At 57.6% G+C, this 15,346-nt stretch overlaps 3 non-coding genes across 3 annotated transcripts; all 3 read right to left on the bottom strand.

Moving 5' to 3' along the window:
• Positions 1-12,461: 12,461 nt before the first annotated feature.
• trnaa-ugc (transfer RNA alanine (anticodon UGC)) lies at positions 12,462-12,534 on the bottom strand. Its single transcript has one exon. It is a non-coding gene; the product is annotated as a tRNA-Ala (tRNA).
• Positions 12,535-13,719: 1,185 nt separating this feature from the next.
• trnaa-ugc (transfer RNA alanine (anticodon UGC)) lies at positions 13,720-13,792 on the bottom strand. The gene has a single exon. It is a non-coding gene; the product is annotated as a tRNA-Ala (tRNA).
• A 1,185-nt stretch (positions 13,793-14,977) lies between these two features.
• Positions 14,978-15,050, bottom strand: trnaa-ugc (transfer RNA alanine (anticodon UGC)). The gene has a single exon. It is a non-coding gene; the product is annotated as a tRNA-Ala (tRNA).
• Between the last annotated feature and the right edge of the window lie 296 nt (positions 15,051-15,346).

Raw genomic sequence — 15,346 nt, 5'->3', positions numbered from 1 at the left:
AGCAGCCACGCTCCGGGATGTGCAGGAAATTCTCTCATCCGTCGGACGGCTGAGACCAAACATTGCTGATGCCGGTCTCGGTGAAACGACCAACTTGTCGGAGGTGCAGCAGCGGCAGCTGGTGGACTCAGGCGAGGCGGAACGACACATGGACGAGGAAAGAAGTGCTGAGGAGATGGCAATTGCTGACTGGAGGTCGAAACGACTTCAACCTTGGCGCAGCCACCACGAGCGTGAGGTGACGTCGCAGGGCCCCGCCTGACTGATAGAAGACTTCATTTGGTTGCAGTGAGCACAAAGCGCTTTTGTGTGTTGGGGTTGAAAAAAGGGCACCCTGCTGGCCGTCAGCTGCAACCGCGGCAGGGAGACAGCTGACTCGTTGCAGAGAGGCAAGGGTGTGTGCCGATGCGTCCTGAAAGCGTTGTCGCGTTTTCAGCTCATCTGTGTTGCTGTGGCCCGCGTGCTGGTGAATGCGCACTCTTTCCAAAAAGCAGCCGAGGCTCCTTCGAGCCGGCGATCTAAGGAACGACAGATTTGCGACAGACCACAGTCCTCCGCTCTACCAGCTGAGCTATCGAAGGAGAGCCCAGCAGTGCCTCTCCCTTGCTGATGCTTTGCTGCGCACCTCCACTAATGTCACGCCATTGTCTCCCTGAAAATCTGTCACTCTGGGAGATCCTGAGCCACTGGCTGATCTCCACAGATTCGGCCTGTGCTGGCATGAAAAAATCGTCTTGAGTGCTGATCCGAAACTGCCAGATTCTGCCGGTACAGTACCTGACTCTCGCAGCTTCATGTACACGTCAGGTTAGGGTTTGGGCCGCAGCTTACCGACCGGTTCAAGTTGCCTCCCAACACGTCCGGACGTGCTGCCCGCTGACCTCAGGCAGCTACACCCACCGCCGGTGTGATCCTTTCAAGGAGCTGACTTTCACCCGCAGAGATAAAAACGTCCACGCCGCTGGCGTTTGCCTTCGCCGCGCAGCTCGACTTTCTTCCTACGCTGGACCGGCCTGTCGCTCACGCGTGAAGCTTTTGATCTTTCGGGACCACTCTCAGGGAGGCGGCGTACGCAAACGGTATTCCGGCTGCTGCAGACCAGCCGAGTGAGAGGTTGCACTTGCCGTTTTAAAAGCAAGTGGAGAATGCGCGCATCGATCCCGCTACCTCGCGCATGCAAAGCGAGCGCTCTACCATTTGAGCTAATCCCCCAGTTGGACAGCCAGCCCTGACTTCACTCCTTCCGCAGTGGATCCTAAGCAGCCACGCTCCGGGATGTGCAGGAAATTCTCTCATCCGTCGGACGGCTGAGACCAAACATTGCTGATGCCGGTCTCGGTGAAACGACCAACTTGTCGGAGGAGCAGCAGCGGCAGCTGGTGGACTCAGGCGAGGCGGAACGACACATGGACGAGGAAAGAAGTGCTGAGGAGATGGCAATTGCTGACTGGAGGTCGAAACGACTTCAACCTTGGCGCAGCCACCACGAGCGTGAGGTGACGTCGCAGGGCCCCGCCTGACTGATAGAAGACTTCATTTGGTTGCAGTGAGCACAAAGCGCTTTTGTGTGTTGGGGTTGAAAAAAGGGCACCCTGCTGGCCGTCAGCTGCAACCGCGGCAGGGAGACAGCTGACTCGTTGCAGAGAGGCAAGGGTGTGTGCCGATGCGTCCTGAAAGCGTTGTCGCGTTTTCAGCTCATCTGTGTTGCTGTGGCCCGCGTGCTGGTGAATGCGCACTCTTTCCAAAAAGCAGCCGAGGCTCCTTCGAGCCGGCGATCTAAGGAACGACAGATTTGCGACAGACCACAGTCCTCCGCTCTACCAGCTGAGCTATCGAAGGAGAGCCCAGCAGTGCCTCTCCCTTGCTGATGCTTTGCTGCGCACCTCCACTAATGTCACGCCATTGTCTCCCTGAAAATCTGTCACTCTGGGAGATCCTGAGCCACTGGCTGATCTCCACAGATTCGGCCTGTGCTGGCATGAAAAAATCGTCTTGAGTGCTGATCCGAAACTGCCAGATTCTGCCGGTACAGTACCTGACTCTCGCAGCTTCATGTACACGTCAGGTTAGGGTTTGGGCCGCAGCTTACCGACCGGTTCAAGTTGCCTCCCAACACGTCCGGACGTGCTGCCCGCTGACCTCAGGCAGCTACACCCACCGCCGGTGTGATCCTTTCAAGGAGCTGACTTTCACCCGCAGAGATAAAAACGTCCACGCCGCTGGCGTTTGCCTTCGCCGCGCAGCTCGACTTTCTTCCTACGCTGGACCGGCCTGTCGCTCACGCGTGAAGCTTTTGATCTTTCGGGACCACTCTCAGGGAGGCGGCGTACGCAAACGGTATTCCGGCTGCTGCAGACCAGCCGAGTGAGAGGTTGCACTTGCCGTTTTAAAAGCAAGTGGAGAATGCGCGCATCGACCCCGCTACCTCTCGCATGCAAAGCGAGCGCTCTACCATTTGAGCTAATCCCCCAGTTGGACAGCCAGCCCTGACTTCACTCCTTCCGCAGTGGATCCTAAGCAGCCACGCTCCGGGATGTGCAGGAAATTCTCTCATCCGTCGGACGGCTGAGACCAAACATTGCTGATGCCGGTCTCGGTGAAACGACCAACTTGTCGGAGGTGCAGCAGCGGCAGCTGGTGGACTCAGGCGAGGCGGAACGACACATGGACGAGGAAAGAAGTGCTGAGGAGATGGCAATTGCTGACTGGAGGTCGAAACGACTTCAACCTTGGCGCAGCCACCACGAGCGTGAGGTGACGTCGCAGGGCCCCGCCTGACTGATAGAAGACTTCATTTGGTTGCAGTGAGCACAAAGCGCTTTTGTGTGTTGGGGTTGAAAAAAGGGCACCCTGCTGGCCGTCAGCTGCAACCGCGGCAGGGAGACAGCTGACTCGTTGCAGAGAGGCAAGGGTGTGTGCCGATGCGTCCTGAAAGCGTTGTCGCGTTTTCAGCTCATCTGTGTTGCTGTGGCCCGCGTGCTGGTGAATGCGCACTCTTTCCAAAAAGCAGCCGAGGCTCCTTCGAGCCGGCGATCTAAGGAACGACAGATTTGCGACAGACCACAGTCCTCCGCTCTACCAGCTGAGCTATCGAAGGAGAGCCCAGCAGTGCCTCTCCCTTGCTGATGCTTTGCTGCGCACCTCCACTAATGTCACGCCATTGTCTCCCTGAAAATCTGTCACTCTGGGAGATCCTGAGCCACTGGCTGATCTCCACAGATTCGGCCTGTGCTGGCATGAAAAAATCGTCTTGAGTGCTGATCCGAAACTGCCAGATTCTGCCGGTACAGTACCTGACTCTCGCAGCTTCATGTACACGTCAGGTTAGGGTTTGGGCCGCAGCTTACCGACCGGTTCAAGTTGCCTCCCAACACGTCCGGACGTGCTGCCCGCTGACCTCAGGCAGCTACACCCACCGCCGGTGTGATCCTTTCAAGGAGCTGACTTTCACCCGCAGAGATAAAAACGTCCACGCCGCTGGCGTTTGCCTTCGCCGCGCAGCTCGACTTTCTTCCTACGCTGGACCGGCCTGTCGCTCACGCGTGAAGCTTTTGATCTTTCGGGACCACTCTCAGGGAGGCGGCGTACGCAAACGGTATTCCGGCTGCTGCAGACCAGCCGAGTGAGAGGTTGCACTTGCCGTTTTAAAAGCAAGTGGAGAATGCGCGCATCGATCCCGCTACCTCGCGCATGCAAAGCGAGCGCTCTACCATTTGAGCTAATCCCCCAGTTGGACAGCCAGCCCTGACTTCACTCCTTCCGCAGTGGATCCTAAGCAGCCACGCTCCGGGATGTGCAGGAAATTCTCTCATCCGTCGGACGGCTGAGACCAAACATTGCTGATGCCGGTCTCGGTGAAACGACCAACTTGTCGGAGGAGCAGCAGCGGCAGCTGGTGGACTCAGGCGAGGCGGAACGACACATGGACGAGGAAAGAAGTGCTGAGGAGATGGCAATTGCTGACTGGAGGTCGAAACGACTTCAACCTTGGCGCAGCCACCACGAGCGTGAGGTGACGTCGCAGGGCCCCGCCTGACTGATAGAAGACTTCATTTGGTTGCAGTGAGCACAAAGCGCTTTTGTGTGTTGGGGTTGAAAAAAGGGCACCCTGCTGGCCGTCAGCTGCAACCGCGGCAGGGAGACAGCTGACTCGTTGCAGAGAGGCAAGGGTGTGTGCCGATGCGTCCTGAAAGCGTTGTCGCGTTTTCAGCTCATCTGTGTTGCTGTGGCCCGCGTGCTGGTGAATGCGCACTCTTTCCAAAAAGCAGCCGAGGCTCCTTCGAGCCGGCGATCTAAGGAACGACAGATTTGCGACAGACCACAGTCCTCCGCTCTACCAGCTGAGCTATCGAAGGAGAGCCCAGCAGTGCCTCTCCCTTGCTGATGCTTTGCTGCGCACCTCCACTAATGTCACGCCATTGTCTCCCTGAAAATCTGTCACTCTGGGAGATCCTGAGCCACTGGCTGATCTCCACAGATTCGGCCTGTGCTGGCATGAAAAAATCGTCTTGAGTGCTGATCCGAAACTGCCAGATTCTGCCGGTACAGTACCTGACTCTCGCAGCTTCATGTACACGTCAGGTTAGGGTTTGGGCCGCAGCTTACCGACCGGTTCAAGTTGCCTCCCAACACGTCCGGACGTGCTGCCCGCTGACCTCAGGCAGCTACACCCACCGCCGGTGTGATCCTTTCAAGGAGCTGACTTTCACCCGCAGAGATAAAAACGTCAACGCCGCTGGCGTTTGCCTTCGCCGCGCAGCTCGACTTTCTTCCTACGCTGGACCGGCCTGTCGCTCACGCGTGAAGCTTTTGATCTTTCGGGACCACTCTCAGGGAGGCGGCGTACGCAAACGGTATTCCGGCTGCTGCAGACCAGCCGAGTGAGAGGTTGCACTTGCCGTTTTAAAAGCAAGTGGAGAATGCGCGCATCGATCCCGCTACCTCGCGCATGCAAAGCGAGCGCTCTACCATTTGAGCTAATCCCCCAGTTGGACAGCCAGCCCTGACTTCACTCCTTCCGCAGTGGATCCTAAGCAGCCACGCTCCGGGATGTGCAGGAAATTCTCTCATCCGTCGGACGGCTGAGACCAAACATTGCTGATGCCGGTCTCGGTGAAACGACCAACTTGTCGGAGGAGCAGCAGCGGCAGCTGGTGGACTCAGGCGAGGCGGAACGACACATGGACGAGGAAAGAAGTGCTGAGGAGATGGCAATTGCTGACTGGAGGTCGAAACGACTTCAACCTTGGCGCAGCCACCACGAGCGTGAGGTGACGTCGCAGGGCCCCGCCTGACTGATAGAAGACTTCATTTGGTTGCAGTGAGCACAAAGCGCTTTTGTGTGTTGGGGTTGAAAAAAGGGCACCCTGCTGGCCGTCAGCTGCAACCGCGGCAGGGAGACAGCTGACTCGTTGCAGAGAGGCAAGGGTGTGTGCCGATGCGTCCTGAAAGCGTTGTCGCGTTTTCAGCTCATCTGTGTTGCTGTGGCCCGCGTGCTGGTGAATGCGCACTCTTTCCAAAAAGCAGCCGAGGCTCCTTCGAGCCGGCGATCTAAGGAACGACAGATTTGCGACAGACCACAGTCCTCCGCTCTACCAGCTGAGCTATCGAAGGAGAGCCCAGCAGTGCCTCTCCCTTGCTGATGCTTTGCTGCGCACCTCCACTAATGTCACGCCATTGTCTCCCTGAAAATCTGTCACTCTGGGAGATCCTGAGCCACTGGCTGATCTCCACAGATTCGGCCTGTGCTGGCATGAAAAAATCGTCTTGAGTGCTGATCCGAAACTGCCAGATTCTGCCGGTACAGTACCTGACTCTCGCAGCTTCATGTACACGTCAGGTTAGGGTTTGGGCCGCAGCTTACCGACCGGTTCAAGTTGCCTCCCAACACGTCCGGACGTGCTGCCCGCTGACCTCAGGCAGCTACACCCACCGCCGGTGTGATCCTTTCAAGGAGCTGACTTTCACCCGCAGAGATAAAAACGTCCACGCCGCTGGCGTTTGCCTTCGCCGCGCAGCTCGACTTTCTTCCTACGCTGGACCGGCCTGTCGCTCACGCGTGAAGCTTTTGATCTTTCGGGACCACTCTCAGGGAGGCGGCGTACGCAAACGGTATTCCGGCTGCTGCAGACCAGCCGAGTGAGAGGTTGCACTTGCCGTTTTAAAAGCAAGTGGAGAATGCGCGCATCGATCCCGCTACCTCGCGCATGCAAAGCGAGCGCTCTACCATTTGAGCTAATCCCCCAGTTGGACAGCCAGCCCTGACTTCACTCCTTCCGCAGTGGATCCTAAGCAGCCACGCTCCGGGATGTGCAGGAAATTCTCTCATCCGTCGGACGGCTGAGACCAAACATTGCTGATGCCGGTCTCGGTGAAACGACCAACTTGTCGGAGGAGCAGCAGCGGCAGCTGGTGGACTCAGGCGAGGCGGAACGACACATGGACGAGGAAAGAAGTGCTGAGGAGATGGCAATTGCTGACTGGAGGTCGAAACGACTTCAACCTTGGCGCAGCCACCACGAGCGTGAGGTGACGTCGCAGGGCCCCGCCTGACTGATAGAAGACTTCATTTGGTTGCAGTGAGCACAAAGCGCTTTTGTGTGTTGGGGTTGAAAAAAGGGCACCCTTCTGGCCGTCAGCTGCAACCGCGGCAGGGAGACAGCTGACTCGTTGCAGAGAGGCAAGGGTGTGTGCCGATGCGACCTGAAAGCGTTGTCGCGTTTTCAGCTCATCTGTGTTGCTGTGGCCCGCGTGCTGGTGAATGCGCACTCTTTCCAAAAAGCAGCCGAGGCTCCTTCGAGCCGGCGATCTAAGGAACGACAGATTTGCGACAGACCACAGTCCTCCGCTCTACCAGCTGAGCTATCGAAGGAGAGCCCAGCAGTGCCTCTCCCTTGCTGATGCTTTGCTGCGCACCTCCACTAATGTCACGCCATTGTCTCCCTGAAAATCTGTCACTCTGGGAGATCCTGAGCCACTGGCTGATCTCCACAGATTCGGCCTGTGCTGGCATGAAAAAATCGTCTTGAGTGCTGATCCGAAACTGCCAGATTCTGCCGGTACAGTACCTGACTCTCGCAGCTTCATGTACACGTCAGGTTAGGGTTTGGGCCGCAGCTTACCGACCGGTTCAAGTTGCCTCCCAACACGTCCGGACGTGCTGCCCGCTGACCTCAGGCAGCTACACCCACCGCCGGTGTGATCCTTTCAAGGAGCTGACTTTCACCCGCAGAGATAAAAACGTCCACGCCGCTGGCGTTTGCCTTCGCCGCGCAGCTCGACTTTCTTCCTACGCTGGACCGGCCTGTCGCTCACGCGTGAAGCTTTTGATCTTTCGGGACCACTCTCAGGGAGGCGGCGTACGCAAACGGTATTCCGGCTGCTGCAGACCAGCCGAGTGAGAGGTTGCACTTGCCGTTTTAAAAGCAAGTGGAGAATGCGCGCATCGATCCCGCTACCTCGCGCATGCAAAGCGAGCGCTCTACCATTTGAGCTAATCCCCCAGTTGGACAGCCAGCCCTGACTTCACTCCTTCCGCAGTGGATCCTAAGCAGCCACGCTCCGGGATGTGCAGGAAATTCTCTCATCCGTCGGACGGCTGAGACCAAACATTGCTGATGCCGGTCTCGGTGAAACGACCAACTTGTCGGAGGAGCAGCAGCGGCAGCTGGTGGACTCAGGCGAGGCGGAACGACACATGGACGAGGAAAGAAGTGCTGAGGAGATGGCAATTGCTGACTGGAGGTCGAAACGACTTCAACCTTGGCGCAGCCACCACGAGCGTGAGGTGACGTCGCAGGGCCCCGCCTGACTGATAGAAGACTTCATTTGGTTGCAGTGAGCACAAAGCGCTTTTGTGTGTTGGGGTTGAAAAAAGGGCACCCTTCTGGCCGTCAGCTGCAACCGCGGCAGGGAGACAGCTGACTCGTTGCAGAGAGGCAAGGGTGTGTGCCGATGCGACCTGAAAGCGTTGTCGCGTTTTCAGCTCATCTGTGTTGCTGTGGCCCGCGTGCTGGTGAATGCGCACTCTTTCCAAAAAGCAGCCGAGGCTCCTTCGAGCCGGCGATCTAAGGAACGACAGATTTGCGACAGACCACAGTCCTCCGCTCTACCAGCTGAGCTATCGAAGGAGAGCCCAGCAGTGCCTCTCCCTTGCTGATGCTTTGCTGCGCACCTCCACTAATGTCACGCCATTGTCTCCCTGAAAATCTGTCACTCTGGGAGATCCTGAGCCACTGGCTGATCTCCACAGATTCGGCCTGTGCTGGCATGAAAAAATCGTCTTGAGTGCTGATCCGAAACTGCCAGATTCTGCCGGTACAGTACCTGACTCTCGCAGCTTCATGTACACGTCAGGTTAGGGTTTGGGCCGCAGCTTACCGACCGGTTCAAGTTGCCTCCCAACACGTCCGGACGTGCTGCCCGCTGACCTCAGGCAGCTACACCCACCGCCGGTGTGATCCTTTCAAGGAGCTGACTTTCACCCGCAGAGATAAAAACGTCAACGCCGCTGGCGTTTGCCTTCGCCGCGCAGCTCGACTTTCTTCCTACGCTGGACCGGCCTGTCGCTCACGCGTGAAGCTTTTGATCTTTCGGGACCACTCTCAGGGAGGCGGCGTACGCAAACGGTATTCCGGCTGCTGCAGACCAGCCGAGTGAGAGGTTGCACTTGCCGTTTTAAAAGCAAGTGGAGAATGCGCGCATCGATCCCGCTACCTCGCGCATGCAAAGCGAGCGCTCTACCATTTGAGCTAATCCCCCAGTTGGACAGCCAGCCCTGACTTCACTCCTTCCGCAGTGGATCCTAAGCAGCCACGCTCCGGGATGTGCAGGAAATTCTCTCATCCGTCGGACGGCTGAGACCAAACATTGCTGATGCCGGTCTCGGTGAAACGACCAACTTGTCGGAGGAGCAGCAGCGGCAGCTGGTGGACTCAGGCGAGGCGGAACGACACATGGACGAGGAAAGAAGTGCTGAGGAGATGGCAATTGCTGACTGGAGGTCGAAACGACTTCAACCTTGGCGCAGCCACCACGAGCGTGAGGTGACGTCGCAGGGCCCCGCCTGACTGATAGAAGACTTCATTTGGTTGCAGTGAGCACAAAGCGCTTTTGTGTGTTGGGGTTGAAAAAAGGGCACCCTGCTGGCCGTCAGCTGCAACCGCGGCAGGGAGACAGCTGACTCGTTGCAGAGAGGCAAGGGTGTGTGCCGATGCGTCCTGAAAGCGTTGTCGCGTTTTCAGCTCATCTGTGTTGCTGTGGCCCGCGTGCTGGTGAATGCGCACTCTTTCCAAAAAGCAGCCGAGGCTCCTTCGAGCCGGCGATCTAAGGAACGACAGATTTGCGACAGACCACAGTCCTCCGCTCTACCAGCTGAGCTATCGAAGGAGAGCCCAGCAGTGCCTCTCCCTTGCTGATGCTTTGCTGCGCACCTCCACTAATGTCACGCCATTGTCTCCCTGAAAATCTGTCACTCTGGGAGATCCTGAGCCACTGGCTGATCTCCACAGATTCGGCCTGTGCTGGCATGAAAAAATCGTCTTGAGTGCTGATCCGAAACTGCCAGATTCTGCCGGTACAGTACCTGACTCTCGCAGCTTCATGTACACGTCAGGTTAGGGTTTGGGCCGCAGCTTACCGACCGGTTCAAGTTGCCTCCCAACACGTCCGGACGTGCTGCCCGCTGACCTCAGGCAGCTACACCCACCGCCGGTGTGATCCTTTCAAGGAGCTGACTTTCACCCGCAGAGATAAAAACGTCCACGCCGCTGGCGTTTGCCTTCGCCGCGCAGCTCGACTTTCTTCCTACGCTGGACCGGCCTGTCGCTCACGCGTGAAGCTTTTGATCTTTCGGGACCACTCTCAGGGAGGCGGCGTACGCAAACGGTATTCCGGCTGCTGCAGACCAGCCGAGTGAGAGGTTGCACTTGCCGTTTTAAAAGCAAGTGGAGAATGCGCGCATCGATCCCGCTACCTCGCGCATGCAAAGCGAGCGCTCTACCATTTGAGCTAATCCCCCAGTTGGACAGCCAGCCCTGACTTCACTCCTTCCGCAGTGGATCCTAAGCAGCCACGCTCCGGGATGTGCAGGAAATTCTCTCATCCGTCGGACGGCTGAGACCAAACATTGCTGATGCCGGTCTCGGTGAAACGACCAACTTGTCGGAGGAGCAGCAGCGGCAGCTGGTGGACTCAGGCGAGGCGGAACGACACATGGACGAGGAAAGAAGTGCTGAGGAGATGGCAATTGCTGACTGGAGGTCGAAACGACTTCAACCTTGGCGCAGCCACCACGAGCGTGAGGTGACGTCGCAGGGCCCCGCCTGACTGATAGAAGACTTCATTTGGTTGCAGTGAGCACAAAGCGCTTTTGTGTGTTGGGGTTGAAAAAAGGGCACCCTTCTGGCCGTCAGCTGCAACCGCGGCAGGGAGACAGCTGACTCGTTGCAGAGAGGCAAGGGTGTGTGCCGATGCGACCTGAAAGCGTTGTCGCGTTTTCAGCTCATCTGTGTTGCTGTGGCCCGCGTGCTGGTGAATGCGCACTCTTTCCAAAAAGCAGCCGAGGCTCCTTCGAGCCGGCGATCTAAGGAACGACAGATTTGCGACAGACCACAGTCCTCCGCTCTACCAGCTGAGCTATCGAAGGAGAGCCCAGCAGTGCCTCTCCCTTGCTGATGCTTTGCTGCGCACCTCCACTAATGTCACGCCATTGTCTCCCTGAAAATCTGTCACTCTGGGAGATCCTGAGCCACTGGCTGATCTCCACAGATTCGGCCTGTGCTGGCATGAAAAAATCGTCTTGAGTGCTGATCCGAAACTGCCAGATTCTGCCGGTACAGTACCTGACTCTCGCAGCTTCATGTACACGTCAGGTTAGGGTTTGGGCCGCAGCTTACCGACCGGTTCAAGTTGCCTCCCAACACGTCCGGACGTGCTGCCCGCTGACCTCAGGCAGCTACACCCACCGCCGGTGTGATCCTTTCAAGGAGCTGACTTTCACCCGCAGAGATAAAAACGTCAACGCCGCTGGCGTTTGCCTTCGCCGCGCAGCTCGACTTTCTTCCTACGCTGGACCGGCCTGTCGCTCACGCGTGAAGCTTTTGATCTTTCGGGACCACTCTCAGGGAGGCGGCGTACGCAAACGGTATTCCGGCTGCTGCAGACCAGCCGAGTGAGAGGTTGCACTTGCCGTTTTAAAAGCAAGTGGAGAATGCGCGCATCGATCCCGCTACCTCGCGCATGCAAAGCGAGCGCTCTACCATTTGAGCTAATCCCCCAGTTGGACAGCCAGCCCTGACTTCACTCCTTCCGCAGTGGATCCTAAGCAGCCACGCTCCGGGATGTGCAGGAAATTCTCTCATCCGTCGGACGGCTGAGACCAAACATTGCTGATGCCGGTCTCGGTGAAACGACCAACTTGTCGGAGGAGCAGCAGCGGCAGCTGGTGGACTCAGGCGAGGCGGAACGACACATGGACGAGGAAAGAAGTGCTGAGGAGATGGCAATTGCTGACTGGAGGTCGAAACGACTTCAACCTTGGCGCAGCCACCACGAGCGTGAGGTGACGTCGCAGGGCCCCGCCTGACTGATAGAAGACTTCATTTGGTTGCAGTGAGCACAAAGCGCTTTTGTGTGTTGGGGTTGAAAAAAGGGCACCCTTCTGGCCGTCAGCTGCAACCGCGGCAGGGAGACAGCTGACTCGTTGCAGAGAGGCAAGGGTGTGTGCCGATGCGACCTGAAAGCGTTGTCGCGTTTTCAGCTCATCTGTGTTGCTGTGGCCCGCGTGCTGGTGAATGCGCACTCTTTCCAAAAAGCAGCCGAGGCTCCTTCGAGCCGGCGATCTAAGGAACGACAGATTTGCGACAGACCACAGTCCTCCGCTCTACCAGCTGAGCTATCGAAGGAGAGCCCAGCAGTGCCTCTCCCTTGCTGATGCTTTGCTGCGCACCTCCACTAATGTCACGCCATTGTCTCCCTGAAAATCTGTCACTCTGGGAGATCCTGAGCCACTGGCTGATCTCCACAGATTCGGCCTGTGCTGGCATGAAAAAATCGTCTTGAGTGCTGATCCGAAACTGCCAGATTCTGCCGGTACAGTACCTGACTCTCGCAGCTTCACGTACACGTCAGGTTAGGGTTTGGGCCGCAGCTTACCGACCGGTTCAAGTTGCCTCCCAACACGTCCGGACGTGCTGCCCGCTGACCTCAGGCAGCTACACCCACCGCCGGTGTGATCCTTTCAAGGAGCTGACTTTCACCCGCAGAGATAAAAACGTCAACGCCGCTGGCGTTTGCCTTCGCCGCGCAGCTCGACTTTCTTCCTACGCTGGACCGGCCTGTCGCTCACGCGTGAAGCTTTTGATCTTTCGGGACCACTCTCAGGGAGGCGGCGTACGCAAACGGTATTCCGGCTGCTGCAGACCAGCCGAGTGAGAGGTTGCACTTGCCGTTTTAAAAGCAAGTGGAGAATGCGGGCATCGATCCCGCTACCTCTCGCATGCAAAGCGAGCGCTCTACCATTTGAGCTAATCCCCCAGTTGGACAGCCAGCCCTGACTTCACTCCTTCCGCAGTGGATCCTAAACAGCCACGCTCCGGGATGTGCAGGAAATTCTCTCATCCGTCGGACGGCTGAGACCAAACATTGCTGATGCCGGTCTCGGTGAAACGACCAACTTGTCGGAGGAGCAGCAGCGGCAGCTGGTGGACTCAGGCGAGGCGGAACGACACATGGACGAGGAAAGAAGTGCTGAGGAGATGGCAATTGCTGACTGGAGGTCGAAACGACTTCAACCTTGGCGCAGCCACCACGAGCGTGAGGTGACGTCGCAGGGCCCCGCCTGACTGATAGAAGACTTCATTTGGTTGCAGTGAGCACAAAGCGCTTTTGTGTGTTGGGGTTGAAAAAAGGGCACCCTGCTGGCCGTCAGCTGCAACCGCGGCAGGGAGACAGCTGACTCGTTGCAGAGAGGCAAGGGTGTGTGCCGATGCGTCCTGAAAGCGTTGTCGCGTTTTCAGCTCATCTGTGTTGCTGTGGCCCGCGTGCTGGTGAATGCGCACTCTTTCCAAAAAGCAGCCGAGGCTCCTTCGAGCCGGCGATCTAAGGAACGACAGATTTGCGACAGACCACAGTCCTCCGCTCTACCAGCTGAGCTATCGAAGGAGAGCCCAGCAGTGCCTCTCCCTTGCTGATGCTTTGCTGCGCACCTCCACTAATGTCACGCCATTGTCTCCCTGAAAATCTGTCACTCTGGGAGATCCTGAGCCACTGGCTGATCTCCACAGATTCGGCCTGTGCTGGCATGAAAAAATCGTCTTGAGTGCTGATCCGAAACTGCCAGATTCTGCCGGTACAGTACCTGACTCTCGCAGCTTCACGTACACGTCAGGTTAGGGTTTGGGCCGCAGCTTACCGACCGGTTCAAGTTGCCTCCCAACACGTCCGGACGTGCTGCCCGCTGACCTCAGGCAGCTACACCCACCGCCGGTGTGATCCTTTCAAGGAGCTGACTTTCACCCGCAGAGATAAAAACGTCAACGCCGCTGGCGTTTGCCTTCGCCGCGCAGCTCGACTTTCTTCCTACGCTGGACCGGCCTGTCGCTCACGCGTGAAGCTTTTGATCTTTCGGGACCACTCTCAGGGAGGCGGCGTACGCAAACGGTATTCCGGCTGCTGCAGACCAGCCGAGTGAGAGGTTGCACTTGCCGTTTTAAAAGCAAGTGGAGAATGCGGGCATCGATCCCGCTACCTCTCGCATGCAAAGCGAGCGCTCTACCATTTGAGCTAATCCCCCAGTTGGACAGCCAGCCCTGACTTCACTCCTTCCGCAGTGGATCCTAAACAGCCACGCTCCGGGATGTGCAGGAAATTCTCTCATCCGTCGGACGGCTGAGACCAAACATTGCTGATGCCGGTCTCGGTGAAACGACCAACTTGTCGGAGGAGCAGCAGCGGCAGCTGGTGGACTCAGGCGAGGCGGAACGACACATGGACGAGGAAAGAAGTGCTGAGGAGATGGCAATTGCTGACTGGAGGTCGAAACGACTTCAACCTTGGCGCAGCCACCACGAGCGTGAGGTGACGTCGCAGGGCCCCGCCTGACTGATAGAAGACTTCATTTGGTTGCAGTGAGCACAAAGCGCTTTTGTGTGTTGGGGTTGAAAAAAGGGCACCCTGCTGGCCGTCAGCTGCAACCGCGGCAGGGAGACAGCTGACTCGTTGCAGAGAGGCAAGGGTGTGTGCCGATGCGTCCTGAAAGCGTTGTCGCGTTTTCAGCTCATCTGTGTTGCTGTGGCCCGCGTGCTGGTGAATGCGCACTCTTTCCAAAAAGCAGCCGAGGCTCCTTCGAGCCGGCGATCTAAGGAACGACAGATTTGCGACAGACCACAGTCCTCCGCTCTACCAGCTGAGCTATCGAAGGAGAGCCCAGCAGTGCCTCTCCCTTGCTGATGCTTTGCTGCGCACCTCCACTAATGTCACGCCATTGTCTCCCTGAAAATCTGTCACTCTGGGAGATCCTGAGCCACTGGCTGATCTCCACAGATTTGGCCTGTGCTGGCATGAAAAAATCGTCTTGAGTGCTGATCCGAAACTGCCAGATTCTGCCGGTACAGTACCTGACTCTCGCAGCTTCATGTACACGTCAGGTTAGGGTTTGGGCCGCAGCTTACCGACCGGTTCAAGTTGCCTCCCAACACGTCCGGACGTGCTGCCCGCTGACCTCAGGCAGCTACACCCACCGCCGGTGTGATCCTTTCAAGGAGCTGACTTTCACCCGCAGAGATAAAAACGTCAACGCCGCTGGCGTTTGCCTTCGCCGCGCAGCTCGACTTTCTTCCTACGCTGGACCGGCCTGTCGCTCACGCGTGAAGCTTTTGATCTTTCGGGACCACTCTCAGGGAGGCGGCGTACGCAAACGGTATTCCGGCTGCTGCAGACCAGCCGAGTGAGAGGTTGCACTTGCCGTTTTAAAAGCAAGTGGAGAATGCGGGCATCGATCCCGCTATCTCTCGCATGCAAAGCGAGCGCTCTACCATTTGAGCTAATCCCCCAGTTGGACAGCCAGCCCTGACTTCACTCCTTCCGCAGTGGATCCTAAACAGCCACGCTCCGGGATGTGCAGGAAATTCTCTCATCCGTCGGACGGCTGAGACCAAACATTGCTGATGCCGGTCTCGGTGAAACGACCAACTTGTCGGAGGAGCAGCAGCGGCAGCTGGTGGACTCAGGCGAGGCGGAACGACACATGGACGAGGAAAGAAGTGCTGAGGAGATGGCAATTGCTGACTGGAGGTCGAAACGACTTCAACCTTGGCGCAGCCACCACGAGCGTGAGGTGACGTCGCAG

This window comes from Chiloscyllium plagiosum, unplaced genomic scaffold, assembly GCF_037043375.1.
Source record: "Chiloscyllium plagiosum isolate Xiang-an unplaced genomic scaffold, Cpla_swu_hap1 HiC_scaffold_55, whole genome shotgun sequence".
Classification (NCBI taxonomy): Eukaryota; Metazoa; Chordata; class Chondrichthyes; order Orectolobiformes; family Hemiscylliidae; genus Chiloscyllium; species Chiloscyllium plagiosum.
The sequence above is the reverse complement of the archived record's forward strand: the minus strand, read 5'-3'. Positions and strand labels throughout refer to the sequence as shown.